This window comes from Daphnia magna, linkage group LG9 (assembly GCF_020631705.1).
Source record: "Daphnia magna isolate NIES linkage group LG9, ASM2063170v1.1, whole genome shotgun sequence".
Classification (NCBI taxonomy): domain Eukaryota; kingdom Metazoa; phylum Arthropoda; class Branchiopoda; order Diplostraca; family Daphniidae; genus Daphnia; species Daphnia magna.
This window is the reverse complement of record NC_059190.1, coordinates 6,515,185-6,527,052: the sequence shown is the minus strand read 5'-3', so window position 1 is coordinate 6,527,052 and position 11,868 is coordinate 6,515,185. Positions and strand designations below refer to the sequence as shown.

Here is an 11,868-nt window from a genome sequence, read left to right as displayed (position 1 = left end):
TGAATCATTTAACGTGGGTCACATTAAGTACAACATCTAGAAAACACCCATCTCCGCACGAAGTGAACCTGCGTATTGGCACAAAAATAACATTGTTTAATAGCAAGTAACTGCCCCGAGGTGAGGTTCGGACTCACGACCTCGAGATTATGAGACTCGCGCGCTGCCTACTGCGCTATCGAGGCGTCTGACCATATAACAAAAATTACAATTTAAAAGATGACAATGTTTCGTAAGGTATATTAAAGAAATAATTGATATTGCTATCCCAGAACGCGGTAAATAAGCCCGGTTAGCTCAGCTGGTAGAGCGCGGGACTTTTAATCCTGAGGTCGAGGGTTCAAGTCCCTCATCGGGCGTAGTGCTTCGAATGTTGCTTTCTGTCTGTTAAATTGCACACGTAGTTGCTGCATAGATGATTAAAAGTTCTTGTTTACGGATAAGTGTTAGTCAAGTGAAGTTTGATTCTGCTTATAGACGAGGTGACCGAGTGGTTAAGGTGATGGACTGCTAATCCATTGTGCATTGCACGCGTGGGTTCGAATCCCATCTTCGTCGATTAGTATTCTTTCTTTTAATGACGAATGACTGGCGCATCTCGCTACCGTGTTGTTGTGAAAACAAACATTGATTGCTGTATATTCTGGATGAAAGATCGGTGTTTCAAACGGGTCCTATGGTGTAATGGTTAGCACTTCAGACTCTGACTCTGATAATCTGAGTTCAAATCTCAGTAGGGCCTCTTATTATAAGAAACCAAAAGAAAATATGGTTGTTTATTCTCCTATTCGTAGAAAATATTCTCGTGGTAAACGCCACCTTTTTTGTCATTTCTTCTTTGAAAGTTTCCCCCTCTACCCTTTAAACTTATTCCTTCAGTCAACGGTTTAATTATCTCCTCTGAGTCCTTTAAATTGTTTTAACCTTGATAGCTAAACCGTATAAATGATTCTTCCCCTTTCTCCTTTCCCAAACTTCTTTGTCCACAACTTTAATTTCTTTTTCTCGCCAAATACAACTTAGATACACAATATGGAACAGTAAATAAAAATGAATTGACGTAGCTTACATTATACTGTATTCTTCTGAATCATTTAACGTGGGTCACATTAAGTACAACATCTAGAAAACACCCATCTCCGCACGAAGTGAACCTGCGTATTGGCACAAAAATAACATTGTTTAATAGCAAGTAACTGCCCCGAGTGAGGTTCGAACTCACGACCTCGAGATTATGAGACTCGCGCGCTGCCTACTGCGCTATCGAGGCGTCTGACATATAACAAAAATTACAATTTAAAAGATGACAATGTTTCGTAAGGTATATTAAAGAAATAATTGATATTGCTATCCCAGAACGCGGTAAATAAGCCCGGTTAGCTCAGCTGGTAGAGCGCGGGACTTTTAATCCTGAGGTCGAGGGTTCAAGTCCCTCATCGGGCGTAGTGCTTCGAATGTTGCTTTCTGTCTGTTAAATTGCACACGTAGTTGCTGCATAGATGATTAAAAGTTCTTGTTTACGGATAAGTGTTAGTCAAGTGAAGTTTGATTCTGCTTATAGACGAGGTGACCGAGTGGTTAAGGTGATGGACTGCTAATCCATTGTGCATTGCACGCGTGGGTTCGAATCCCATCTTCGTCGATTAGTATTCTTTCTTTTAATGACGAATGACTGGCGCATCTCGCTACCGTGTTGTTGTGAAAACAAACATTGATTGCTGTATATTCTGGATGAAAGATCGGTGTTTCAAACGGGTCCTATGGTGTAATGGTTAGCACTTCAGACTCTGACTCTGATAATCTGAGTTCAAATCTCAGTAGGGCCTCTTATTATAAGAAACCAAAAGAAAATATGGTTGTTTATTCTCCTATTCGTAGAAAATATTCTCGTGGTAAACGCCACCTTTTTGTCATTTCTTCTTTGAAAGTTTCCACCTCTACCCTTTAAACTTATTCCTTCAGTCAACGGTTTAATTATCTCCTCTGAGTCCTTTAAATTGTTTTAACCTTGATAGCTAAACCGTATAAATGATTCTTCCCCTTTCTCCTTTCCCAAACTTCTTTGTCCACAACTTTAATTTCTTTTTCTCGCCAAATACAACTTAGATACACAATATGGAACAGTAAATAAAAATGAATTGACGTAGCTTACATTATACTGTATTCTTCTGAATCATTTAACGTGGGTCACATTAAGTACAACATCTAGAAAACACCCATCTCCGCACGAAGTGAACCTGCGTATTGGCACAAAAATAACATTGTTTAATAGCAAGTAACTGCCCCGAGTGAGGTTCGAACTCACGACCTCGAGATTATGAGACTCGCGCGCTGCCTACTGCGCTATCGAGGCGTCTGACATATAACAAAAATTACAATTTAAAAGATGACAATGTTTCGTAAGGTATATTAAAGAAATAATTGATATTGCTATCCCAGAACGCGGTAAATAAGCCCGGTTAGCTCAGCTGGTAGAGCGCGGGACTTTTAATCCTGAGGTCGAGGGTTCAAGTCCCTCATCGGGCGTAGTGCTTCGAATGTTGCTTTCTGTCTGTTAAATTGCACACGTAGTTGCTGCATAGATGATTAAAAGTTCTTGTTTACGGATAAGTGTTAGTCAAGTGAAGTTTGATTCTGCTTATAGACGAGGTGACCGAGTGGTTAAGGTGATGGACTGCTAATCCATTGTGCATTGCACGCGTGGGTTCGAATCCCATCTTCGTCGATTAGTATTCTTTCTTTTAATGACGAATGACTGGCGCATCTCGCTACCGTGTTGTTGTGAAAACAAACATTGATTGCTGTATATTCTGGATGAAAGATCGGTGTTTCAAACGGGTCCTATGGTGTAATGGTTAGCACTTCAGACTCTGACTCTGATAATCTGAGTTCAAATCTCAGTAGGGCCTCTTATTATAAGAAACCAAAAGAAAATATGGTTGTTTATTCTCCTATTCGTAGAAAATATTCTCGTGGTAAACGCCACCTTTTTGTCATTTCTTCTTTGAAAGTTTCCACCTCTACCCTTTAAACTTATTCCTTCAGTCAACGGTTTAATTATCTCCTCTGAGTCCTTTAAATTGTTTTAACCTTGATAGCTAAACCGTATAAATGATTCTTCCCCTTTCTCCTTTCCCAAACTTCTTTGTCCACAACTTTAATTTCTTTTTCTCGCCAAATACAACTTAGATACACAATATGGAACAGTAAATAAAAATGAATTGACGTAGCTTACATTATACTGTATTCTTCTGAATCATTTAACGTGGGTCACATTAAGTACAACATCTAGAAAACACCCATCTCCGCACGAAGTGAACCTGCGTATTGGCACAAAAATAACATTGTTTAATAGCAAGTAACCGCCCCAGTGAGGTTCGAACTCACGACCTCGAGATTATGAGACTCGCGCGCTGCCTACTGCGCTATCGAGGCGTCTGACATATAACAAAAATTACAATTTAAAAGATGACAATGTTTCGTAAGGTATATTAAAGAAATAATTGATATTGCTATCCCAGAACGCGGTAAATAAGCCCGGTTAGCTCAGCTGGTAGAGCGCGGGACTTTTAATCCTGAGGTCGAGGGTTCAAGTCCCTCATCGGGCGTAGTGCTTCGAATGTTGCTTTCTGTCTGTTAAATTGCACACGTAGTTGCTGCATAGATGATTAAAAGTTCTTGTTTACGGATAAGTGTTAGTCAAGTGAAGTTTGATTCTGCTTATAGACGAGGTGACCGAGTGGTTAAGGTGATGGACTGCTAATCCATTGTGCATTGCACGCGTGGGTTCGAATCCCATCTTCGTCGATTAGTATTCTTTCTTTTAATGACGAATGACTGGCGCATCTCGCTACCGTGTTGTTGTGAAAACAAACATTGATTGCTGTATATTCTGGATGAAAGATCGGTGTTTCAAACGGGTCCTATGGTGTAATGGTTAGCACTTCAGACTCTGACTCTGATAATCTGAGTTCAAATCTCAGTAGGGCCTCTTATTATAAGAAACCAAAAGAAAATATGGTTGTTTATTCTCCTATTCGTAGAAAATATTCTCGTGGTAAACGCCACCTTTTTTGTCATTTCTTCTTTGAAAGTTTCCACCTCTACCCTTTAAACTTATTCCTTCAGTCAACGGTTTAATTATCTCCTCTGAGTCCTTTAAATTGTTTTAACCTTGATAGCTAAACCGTATAAATGATTCTTCCCCTTTCTCCTTTCCCAAACTTCTTTGTCCACAACTTTAATTTCTTTTTCTCGCCAAATACAACTTAGATACACAATATGGAACAGTAAATAAAAATGAATTGACGTAGCTTACATTATACTGTATTCTTCTGAATCATTTAACGTGGGTCACATTAAGTACAACATCTAGAAAACACCCATCTCCGCACGAAGTGAACCTGCGTATTGGCACAAAAATAACATTGTTTAATAGCAAGTAACTGCCCCGAGTGAGGTTCGAACTCACGACCTCGAGATTATGAGACTCGCGCGCTGCCTACTGCGCTATCGAGGCGTCTGACATATAACAAAAATTACAATTTAAAAGATGACAATGTTTCGTAAGGTATATTAAAGAAATAATTGATATTGCTATCCCAGAACGCGGTAAATAAGCCCGGTTAGCTCAGCTGGTAGAGCGCGGGACTTTTAATCCTGAGGTCGAGGGTTCAAGTCCCTCATCGGGCGTAGTGCTTCGAATGTTGCTTTCTGTCTGTTAAATTGCACACGTAGTTGCTGCATAGATGATTAAAAGTTCTTGTTTACGGATAAGTGTTAGTCAAGTGAAGTTTGATTCTGCTTATAGACGAGGTGACCGAGTGGTTAAGGTGATGGACTGCTAATCCATTGTGCATTGCACGCGTGGGTTCGAATCCCATCTTCGTCGATTAGTATTCTTTCTTTTAATGACGAATGACTGGCGCATCTCGCTACCGTGTTGTTGTGAAAACAAACATTGATTGCTGTATATTCTGGATGAAAGATCGGTGTTTCAAACGGGTCCTATGGTGTAATGGTTAGCACTTCAGACTCTGACTCTGATAATCTGAGTTCAAATCTCAGTAGGGCCTCTTATTATAAGAAACCAAAAGAAAATATGGTTGTTTATTCTCCTATTCGTAGAAAATATTCTCGTGGTAAACGCCACCTTTTTGTCATTTCTTCTTTGAAAGTTTCCACCTCTACCCTTTAAACTTATTCCTTCAGTCAACGGTTTAATTATCTCCTCTGAGTCCTTTAAATTGTTTTAACCTTGATAGCTAAACCGTATAAATGATTCTTCCCCTTTCTCCTTTCCCAAACTTCTTTGTCCACAACTTTAATTTCTTTTTCTCGCCAAATACAACTTAGATACACAATATGGAACAGTAAATAAAAATGAATTGACGTAGCTTACATTATACTGTATTCTTCTGAATCATTTAACGTGGGTCACATTAAGTACAACATCTAGAAAACACCCATCTCCGCACGAAGTGAACCTGCGTATTGGCACAAAAATAACATTGTTTAATAGCAAGTAACTGCCCCGAGTGAGGTTCGAACTCACGACCTCGAGATTATGAGACTCGCGCGCTGCCTACTGCGCTATCGAGGCGTCTGACCATATAACAAAAATTACAATTTAAAAGATGACAATGTTTCGTAAGGTATATTAAAGAAATAATTGATATTGCTATCCCAGAACGCGGTAAATAAGCCCGGTTAGCTCAGCTGGTAGAGCGCGGGACTTTTAATCCTGAGGTCGAGGGTTCAAGTCCCTCATCGGGCGTAGTGCTTCGAATGTTGCTTTCTGTCTGTTAAATTGCACACGTAGTTGCTGCATAGATGATTAAAAGTTCTTGTTTACGGATAAGTGTTAGTCAAGTGAAGTTTGATTCTGCTTATAGACGAGGTGACCGAGTGGTTAAGGTGATGGACTGCTAATCCATTGTGCATTGCACGCGTGGGTTCGAATCCCATCTTCGTCGATTAGTATTCTTTCTTTTAATGACGAATGACTGGCGCATCTCGCTACCGTGTTGTTGTGAAAACAAACATTGATTGCTGTATATTCTGGATGAAAGATCGGTGTTTCAAACGGGTCCTATGGTGTAATGGTTAGCACTTCAGACTCTGACTCTGATAATCTGAGTTCAAATCTCAGTAGGGCCTCTTATTATAAGAAACCAAAAGAAAATATGGTTGTTTATTCTCCTATTCGTAGAAAATATTCTCGTGGTAAACGCCACCTTTTTGTCATTTCTTCTTTGAAAGTTTCCACCTCTACCCTTTAAACTTATTCCTTCAGTCAACGGTTTAATTATCTCCTCTGAGTCCTTTAAATTGTTTTAACCTTGATAGCTAAACCGTATAAATGATTCTTCCCCTTTCTCCTTTCCCAAACTTCTTTGTCCACAACTTTAATTTCTTTTTCTCGCCAAATACAACTTAGATACACAATATGGAACAGTAAATAAAAATGAATTGACGTAGCTTACATTATACTGTATTCTTCTGAATCATTTAACGTGGGTCACATTAAGTACAACATCTAGAAAACACCCATCTCCGCACGAAGTGAACCTGCGTATTGGCACAAAAATAACATTGTTTAATAGCAAGTAACTGCCCCGAGTGAGGTTCGAACTCACGACCTCGAGATTATGAGACTCGCGCGCTGCCTACTGCGCTATCGAGGCGTCTGACATATAACAAAAATTACAATTTAAAAGATGACAATGTTTCGTAAGGTATATTAAAGAAATAATTGATATTGCTATCCCAGAACGCGGTAAATAAGCCCGGTTAGCTCAGCTGGTAGAGCGCGGGACTTTTAATCCTGAGGTCGAGGGTTCAAGTCCCTCATCGGGCGTAGTGCTTCGAATGTTGCTTTCTGTCTGTTAAATTGCACACGTAGTTGCTGCATAGATGATTAAAAGTTCTTGTTTACGGATAAGTGTTAGTCAAGTGAAGTTTGATTCTGCTTATAGACGAGGTGACCGAGTGGTTAAGGTGATGGACTGCTAATCCATTGTGCATTGCACGCGTGGGTTCGAATCCCATCTTCGTCGATTAGTATTCTTTCTTTTAATGACGAATGACTGGCGCATCTCGCTACCGTGTTGTTGTGAAAACAAACATTGATTGCTGTATATTCTGGATGAAAGATCGGTGTTTCAAACGGGTCCTATGGTGTAATGGTTAGCACTTCAGACTCTGACTCTGATAATCTGAGTTCAAATCTCAGTAGGGCCTCTTATTATAAGAAACCAAAAGAAAATATGGTTGTTTATTCTCCTATTCGTAGAAAATATTCTCGTGGTAAACGCCACCTTTTTGTCATTTCTTCTTTGAAAGTTTCCACCTCTACCCTTTAAACTTATTCCTTCAGTCAACGGTTTAATTATCTCCTCTGAGTCCTTTAAATTGTTTTAACCTTGATAAGCTAAACCGTATAAATGATTCTTCCCCTTTCTCCTTTCCCAAACTTCTTTGTCCACAACTTTAATTTCTTTTTCTCGCCAAATACAACTTAGATACACAATATGGAACAGTAAATAAAAATGAATTGACGTAGCTTACATTATACTGTATTCTTCTGAATCATTTAACGTGGGTCACATTAAGTACAACATCTAGAAAACACCCATCTCCGCACGAAGTGAACCTGCGTATTGGCACAAAAATAACATTGTTTAATAGCAAGTAACTGCCCCGAGTGAGGTTCGAACTCACGACCTCGAGATTATGAGACTCGCGCGCTGCCTACTGCGCTATCGAGGCGTCTGACATATAACAAAAATTACAATTTAAAAGATGACAATGTTTCGTAAGGTATATTAAAGAAATAATTGATATTGCTATCCCAGAACGCGGTAAATAAGCCCGGTTAGCTCAGCTGGTAGAGCGCGGGACTTTTAATCCTGAGGTCGAGGGTTCAAGTCCCTCATCGGGCGTAGTGCTTCGAATGTTGCTTTCTGTCTGTTAAATTGCACACGTAGTTGCTGCATAGATGATTAAAAGTTCTTGTTTACGGATAAGTGTTAGTCAAGTGAAGTTTGATTCTGCTTATAGACGAGGTGACCGAGTGGTTAAGGTGATGGACTGCTAATCCATTGTGCATTGCACGCGTGGGTTCGAATCCCATCTTCGTCGATTAGTATTCTTTCTTTTAATGACGAATGACTGGCGCATCTCGCTACCGTGTTGTTGTGAAAACAAACATTGATTGCTGTATATTCTGGATGAAAGATCGGTGTTTCAAACGGGTCCTATGGTGTAATGGTTAGCACTTCAGACTCTGACTCTGATAATCTGAGTTCAAATCTCAGTAGGGCCTCTTATTATAAGAAACCAAAAGAAAATATGGTTGTTTATTCTCCTATTCGTAGAAAATATTCTCGTGGTAAACGCCACCTTTTTGTCATTTCTTCTTTGAAAGTTTCCACCTCTACCCTTTAAACTTATTCCTTCAGTCAACGGTTTAATTATCTCCTCTGAGTCCTTTAAATTGTTTTAACCTTGATAGCTAAACCGTATAAATGATTCTTCCCCTTTCTCCTTTCCCAAACTTCTTTGTCCACAACTTTAATTTCTTTTTCTCGCCAAATACAACTTAGATACACAATATGGAACAGTAAATAAAAATGAATTGACGTAGCTTACATTATACTGTATTCTTCTGAATCATTTAACGTGGGTCACATTAAGTACAACATCTAGAAAACACCCATCTCCGCACGAAGTGAACCTGCGTATTGGCACAAAAATAACATTGTTTAATAGCAAGTAACTGCCCCGAGTGAGGTTCGAACTCACGACCTCGAGATTATGAGACTCGCGCGCTGCCTACTGCGCTATCGAGGCGTCTGACATATAACAAAAATTACAATTTAAAAGATGACAATGTTTCGTAAGGTATATTAAAGAAATAATTGATATTGCTATCCCAGAACGCGGTAAATAAGCCCGGTTAGCTCAGCTGGTAGAGCGCGGGACTTTTAATCCTGAGGTCGAGGGTTCAAGTCCCTCATCGGGCGTAGTGCTTCGAATGTTGCTTTCTGTCTGTTAAATTGCACACGTAGTTGCTGCATAGATGATTAAAAGTTCTTGTTTACGGATAAGTGTTAGTCAAGTGAAGTTTGATTCTGCTTATAGACGAGGTGACCGAGTGGTTAAGGTGATGGACTGCTAATCCATTGTGCATTGCACGCGTGGGTTCGAATCCCATCTTCGTCGATTAGTATTCTTTCTTTTAATGACGAATGACTGGCGCATCTCGCTACCGTGTTGTTGTGAAAACAAACATTGATTGCTGTATATTCTGGATGAAAGATCGGTGTTTCAAACGGGTCCTATGGTGTAATGGTTAGCACTTCAGACTCTGACTCTGATAATCTGAGTTCAAATCTCAGTAGGGCCTCTTATTATAAGAAACCAAAAGAAAATATGGTTGTTTATTCTCCTATTCGTAGAAAATATTCTCGTGGTAAACGCCACCTTTTTGTCATTTCTTCTTTGAAAGTTTCCACCTCTACCCTTTAAACTTATTCCTTCAGTCAACGGTTTAATTATCTCCTCTGAGTCCTTTAAATTGTTTTAACCTTGATAGCTAAACCGTATAAATGATTCTTCCCCTTTCTCCTTTCCCAAACTTCTTTGTCCACAACTTTAATTTCTTTTTCTCGCCAAATACAACTTAGATACACAATATGGAACAGTAAATAAAAATGAATTGACGTAGCTTACATTATACTGTATTCTTCTGAATCATTTAACGTGGGTCACATTAAGTACAACATCTAGAAAACACCCATCTCCGCACGAAGTGAACCTGCGTATTGGCACAAAAATAACATTGTTTAATAGCAAGTAACTGCCCCGAGTGAGGTTCGAACTCACGACCTCGAGATTATGAGACTCGCGCGCTGCCTACTGCGCTATCGAGGCGTCTGACATATAACAAAAATTACAATTTAAAAGATGACAATGTTTCGTAAGGTATATTAAAGAAATAATTGATATTGCTATCCCAGAACGCGGTAAATAAGCCCGGTTAGCTCAGCTGGTAGAGCGCGGGACTTTTAATCCTGAGGTCGAGGGTTCAAGTCCCTCATCGGGCGTAGTGCTTCGAATGTTGCTTTCTGTCTGTTAAATTGCACACGTAGTTGCTGCATAGATGATTAAAAGTTCTTGTTTACGGATAAGTGTTAGTCAAGTGAAGTTTGATTCTGCTTATAGACGAGGTGACCGAGTGGTTAAGGTGATGGACTGCTAATCCATTGTGCATTGCACGCGTGGGTTCGAATCCCATCTTCGTCGATTAGTATTCTTTCTTTTAATGACGAATGACTGGCGCATCTCGCTACCGTGTTGTTGTGAAAACAAACATTGATTGCTGTATATTCTGGATGAAAGATCGGTGTTTCAAACGGGTCCTATGGTGTAATGGTTAGCACTTCAGACTCTGACTCTGATAATCTGAGTTCAAATCTCAGTAGGGCCTCTTATTATAAGAAACCAAAAGAAAATATGGTTGTTTATTCTCCTATTCGTAGAAAATATTCTCGTGGTAAACGCCACCTTTTTGTCATTTCTTCTTTGAAAGTTTCCACCTCTACCCTTTAAACTTATTCCTTCAGTCAACGGTTTAATTATCTCCTCTGAGTCCTTTAAATTGTTTTAACCTTGATAGCTAAACCGTATAAATGATTCTTCCCCTTTCTCCTTTCCCAAACTTCTTTGTCCACAACTTTAATTTCTTTTTCTCGCCAAATACAACTTAGATACACAATATGGAACAGTAAATAAAAATGAATTGACGTAGCTTACATTATACTGTATTCTTCTGAATCATTTAACGTGGGTCACATTAAGTACAACATCTAGAAAACACCCATCTCCGCACGAAGTGAACCTGCGTATTGGCACAAAAATAACATTGTTTAATAGCAAGTAACTGCCCCGAGTGAGGTTCGAACTCACGACCTCGAGATTATGAGACTCGCGCGCTGCCTACTGCGCTATCGAGGCGTCTGACATATAACAAAAATTACAATTTAAAAGATGACAATGTTTCGTAAGGTATATTAAAGAAATAATTGATATTGCTATCCCAGAACGCGGTAAATAAGCCCGGTTAGCTCAGCTGGTAGAGCGCGGGACTTTTAATCCTGAGGTCGAGGGTTCAAGTCCCTCATCGGGCGTAGTGCTTCGAATGTTGCTTTCTGTCTGTTAAATTGCACACGTAGTTGCTGCATAGATGATTAAAAGTTCTTGTTTACGGATAAGTGTTAGTCAAGTGAAGTTTGATTCTGCTTATAGACGAGGTGACCGAGTGGTTAAGGTGATGGACTGCTAATCCATTGTGCATTGCACGCGTGGGTTCGAATCCCATCTTCGTCGATTAGTATTCTTTCTTTTAATGACGAATGACTGGCGCATCTCGCTACCGTGTTGTTGTGAAAACAAACATTGATTGCTGTATATTCTGGATGAAAGATCGGTGTTTCAAACGGGTCCTATGGTGTAATGGTTAGCACTTCAGACTCTGACTCTGATAATCTGAGTTCAAATCTCAGTAGGGCCTCTTATTATAAGAAACCAAAAGAAAATATGGTTGTTTATTCTCCTATTCGTAGAAAATATTCTCGTGGTAAACGCCACCTTTTTTGTCATTTCTTCTTTGAAAGTTTCCACCTCTACCCTTTAAACTTATTCCTTCAGTCAACGGTTTAATTATCTCCTCTGAGTCCTTTAAATTGTTTTAACCTTGATAGCTAAACCGTATAAATGATTCTTCCCCTTTCTCCTTTCCCAAACTTCTTTGTCCACAACTTTAATTTCTTTTTCTCGCCAAATACAACTTAGATACACAATATG

The 11,868-nt window shown here is 39.4% G+C and overlaps 42 non-coding genes across 42 annotated transcripts; 33 read left to right on the top strand and 9 right to left on the bottom strand.

Moving 5' to 3' along the window:
- Nucleotides 1-286: 286 nt before the first annotated feature.
- Trnak-uuu lies at nt 287-359 on the top strand. The gene has a single exon. It is a non-coding gene; the product is annotated as a tRNA-Lys (tRNA).
- A 117-nt stretch (nt 360-476) lies between these two features.
- On the top strand, nt 477-558 carry Trnas-gcu. The gene has a single exon. It is a non-coding gene; the product is annotated as a tRNA-Ser (tRNA).
- Nucleotides 559-670: 112 nt separating this feature from the next.
- On the top strand, nt 671-742 carry Trnaq-cug. The gene has a single exon. It is a non-coding gene; the product is annotated as a tRNA-Gln (tRNA).
- A 455-nt stretch (nt 743-1,197) lies between these two features.
- On the bottom strand, nt 1,198-1,270 carry Trnam-cau. The gene has a single exon. It is a non-coding gene; the product is annotated as a tRNA-Met (tRNA).
- Nucleotides 1,271-1,370: 100 nt separating this feature from the next.
- On the top strand, nt 1,371-1,443 carry Trnak-uuu. Its single transcript has one exon. It is a non-coding gene; the product is annotated as a tRNA-Lys (tRNA).
- Nucleotides 1,444-1,560: 117 nt separating this feature from the next.
- Nucleotides 1,561-1,642, top strand: Trnas-gcu. The gene has a single exon. It is a non-coding gene; the product is annotated as a tRNA-Ser (tRNA).
- A 112-nt stretch (nt 1,643-1,754) lies between these two features.
- Nucleotides 1,755-1,826, top strand: Trnaq-cug. Its single transcript has one exon. It is a non-coding gene; the product is annotated as a tRNA-Gln (tRNA).
- Nucleotides 1,827-2,280: 454 nt separating this feature from the next.
- On the bottom strand, nt 2,281-2,353 carry Trnam-cau. Its single transcript has one exon. It is a non-coding gene; the product is annotated as a tRNA-Met (tRNA).
- Nucleotides 2,354-2,453: 100 nt separating this feature from the next.
- Nucleotides 2,454-2,526, top strand: Trnak-uuu. Its single transcript has one exon. It is a non-coding gene; the product is annotated as a tRNA-Lys (tRNA).
- Nucleotides 2,527-2,643: 117 nt separating this feature from the next.
- Trnas-gcu lies at nt 2,644-2,725 on the top strand. Its single transcript has one exon. It is a non-coding gene; the product is annotated as a tRNA-Ser (tRNA).
- Nucleotides 2,726-2,837: 112 nt separating this feature from the next.
- On the top strand, nt 2,838-2,909 carry Trnaq-cug. Its single transcript has one exon. It is a non-coding gene; the product is annotated as a tRNA-Gln (tRNA).
- Nucleotides 2,910-3,535: 626 nt separating this feature from the next.
- Trnak-uuu lies at nt 3,536-3,608 on the top strand. The gene has a single exon. It is a non-coding gene; the product is annotated as a tRNA-Lys (tRNA).
- A 117-nt stretch (nt 3,609-3,725) lies between these two features.
- On the top strand, nt 3,726-3,807 carry Trnas-gcu. The gene has a single exon. It is a non-coding gene; the product is annotated as a tRNA-Ser (tRNA).
- A 112-nt stretch (nt 3,808-3,919) lies between these two features.
- Nucleotides 3,920-3,991, top strand: Trnaq-cug. The gene has a single exon. It is a non-coding gene; the product is annotated as a tRNA-Gln (tRNA).
- Nucleotides 3,992-4,446: 455 nt separating this feature from the next.
- Trnam-cau lies at nt 4,447-4,519 on the bottom strand. Its single transcript has one exon. It is a non-coding gene; the product is annotated as a tRNA-Met (tRNA).
- Nucleotides 4,520-4,619: 100 nt separating this feature from the next.
- On the top strand, nt 4,620-4,692 carry Trnak-uuu. The gene has a single exon. It is a non-coding gene; the product is annotated as a tRNA-Lys (tRNA).
- A 117-nt stretch (nt 4,693-4,809) lies between these two features.
- Nucleotides 4,810-4,891, top strand: Trnas-gcu. The gene has a single exon. It is a non-coding gene; the product is annotated as a tRNA-Ser (tRNA).
- Nucleotides 4,892-5,003: 112 nt separating this feature from the next.
- Trnaq-cug lies at nt 5,004-5,075 on the top strand. Its single transcript has one exon. It is a non-coding gene; the product is annotated as a tRNA-Gln (tRNA).
- A 454-nt stretch (nt 5,076-5,529) lies between these two features.
- On the bottom strand, nt 5,530-5,602 carry Trnam-cau. Its single transcript has one exon. It is a non-coding gene; the product is annotated as a tRNA-Met (tRNA).
- Nucleotides 5,603-5,703: 101 nt separating this feature from the next.
- Nucleotides 5,704-5,776, top strand: Trnak-uuu. Its single transcript has one exon. It is a non-coding gene; the product is annotated as a tRNA-Lys (tRNA).
- A 117-nt stretch (nt 5,777-5,893) lies between these two features.
- Nucleotides 5,894-5,975, top strand: Trnas-gcu. Its single transcript has one exon. It is a non-coding gene; the product is annotated as a tRNA-Ser (tRNA).
- A 112-nt stretch (nt 5,976-6,087) lies between these two features.
- On the top strand, nt 6,088-6,159 carry Trnaq-cug. The gene has a single exon. It is a non-coding gene; the product is annotated as a tRNA-Gln (tRNA).
- Nucleotides 6,160-6,613: 454 nt separating this feature from the next.
- Trnam-cau lies at nt 6,614-6,686 on the bottom strand. The gene has a single exon. It is a non-coding gene; the product is annotated as a tRNA-Met (tRNA).
- A 100-nt stretch (nt 6,687-6,786) lies between these two features.
- Trnak-uuu lies at nt 6,787-6,859 on the top strand. Its single transcript has one exon. It is a non-coding gene; the product is annotated as a tRNA-Lys (tRNA).
- A 117-nt stretch (nt 6,860-6,976) lies between these two features.
- On the top strand, nt 6,977-7,058 carry Trnas-gcu. Its single transcript has one exon. It is a non-coding gene; the product is annotated as a tRNA-Ser (tRNA).
- A 112-nt stretch (nt 7,059-7,170) lies between these two features.
- Trnaq-cug lies at nt 7,171-7,242 on the top strand. The gene has a single exon. It is a non-coding gene; the product is annotated as a tRNA-Gln (tRNA).
- Nucleotides 7,243-7,697: 455 nt separating this feature from the next.
- Nucleotides 7,698-7,770, bottom strand: Trnam-cau. The gene has a single exon. It is a non-coding gene; the product is annotated as a tRNA-Met (tRNA).
- Nucleotides 7,771-7,870: 100 nt separating this feature from the next.
- Nucleotides 7,871-7,943, top strand: Trnak-uuu. The gene has a single exon. It is a non-coding gene; the product is annotated as a tRNA-Lys (tRNA).
- Nucleotides 7,944-8,060: 117 nt separating this feature from the next.
- On the top strand, nt 8,061-8,142 carry Trnas-gcu. Its single transcript has one exon. It is a non-coding gene; the product is annotated as a tRNA-Ser (tRNA).
- A 112-nt stretch (nt 8,143-8,254) lies between these two features.
- Nucleotides 8,255-8,326, top strand: Trnaq-cug. Its single transcript has one exon. It is a non-coding gene; the product is annotated as a tRNA-Gln (tRNA).
- A 454-nt stretch (nt 8,327-8,780) lies between these two features.
- Trnam-cau lies at nt 8,781-8,853 on the bottom strand. The gene has a single exon. It is a non-coding gene; the product is annotated as a tRNA-Met (tRNA).
- A 100-nt stretch (nt 8,854-8,953) lies between these two features.
- On the top strand, nt 8,954-9,026 carry Trnak-uuu. The gene has a single exon. It is a non-coding gene; the product is annotated as a tRNA-Lys (tRNA).
- Nucleotides 9,027-9,143: 117 nt separating this feature from the next.
- Trnas-gcu lies at nt 9,144-9,225 on the top strand. Its single transcript has one exon. It is a non-coding gene; the product is annotated as a tRNA-Ser (tRNA).
- A 112-nt stretch (nt 9,226-9,337) lies between these two features.
- On the top strand, nt 9,338-9,409 carry Trnaq-cug. The gene has a single exon. It is a non-coding gene; the product is annotated as a tRNA-Gln (tRNA).
- Nucleotides 9,410-9,863: 454 nt separating this feature from the next.
- On the bottom strand, nt 9,864-9,936 carry Trnam-cau. The gene has a single exon. It is a non-coding gene; the product is annotated as a tRNA-Met (tRNA).
- A 100-nt stretch (nt 9,937-10,036) lies between these two features.
- Nucleotides 10,037-10,109, top strand: Trnak-uuu. The gene has a single exon. It is a non-coding gene; the product is annotated as a tRNA-Lys (tRNA).
- A 117-nt stretch (nt 10,110-10,226) lies between these two features.
- Nucleotides 10,227-10,308, top strand: Trnas-gcu. The gene has a single exon. It is a non-coding gene; the product is annotated as a tRNA-Ser (tRNA).
- Nucleotides 10,309-10,420: 112 nt separating this feature from the next.
- Trnaq-cug lies at nt 10,421-10,492 on the top strand. Its single transcript has one exon. It is a non-coding gene; the product is annotated as a tRNA-Gln (tRNA).
- A 454-nt stretch (nt 10,493-10,946) lies between these two features.
- Trnam-cau lies at nt 10,947-11,019 on the bottom strand. Its single transcript has one exon. It is a non-coding gene; the product is annotated as a tRNA-Met (tRNA).
- A 100-nt stretch (nt 11,020-11,119) lies between these two features.
- Nucleotides 11,120-11,192, top strand: Trnak-uuu. The gene has a single exon. It is a non-coding gene; the product is annotated as a tRNA-Lys (tRNA).
- Nucleotides 11,193-11,309: 117 nt separating this feature from the next.
- Trnas-gcu lies at nt 11,310-11,391 on the top strand. Its single transcript has one exon. It is a non-coding gene; the product is annotated as a tRNA-Ser (tRNA).
- Nucleotides 11,392-11,503: 112 nt separating this feature from the next.
- Trnaq-cug lies at nt 11,504-11,575 on the top strand. The gene has a single exon. It is a non-coding gene; the product is annotated as a tRNA-Gln (tRNA).
- Nucleotides 11,576-11,868: the final 293 nt, after the last annotated feature.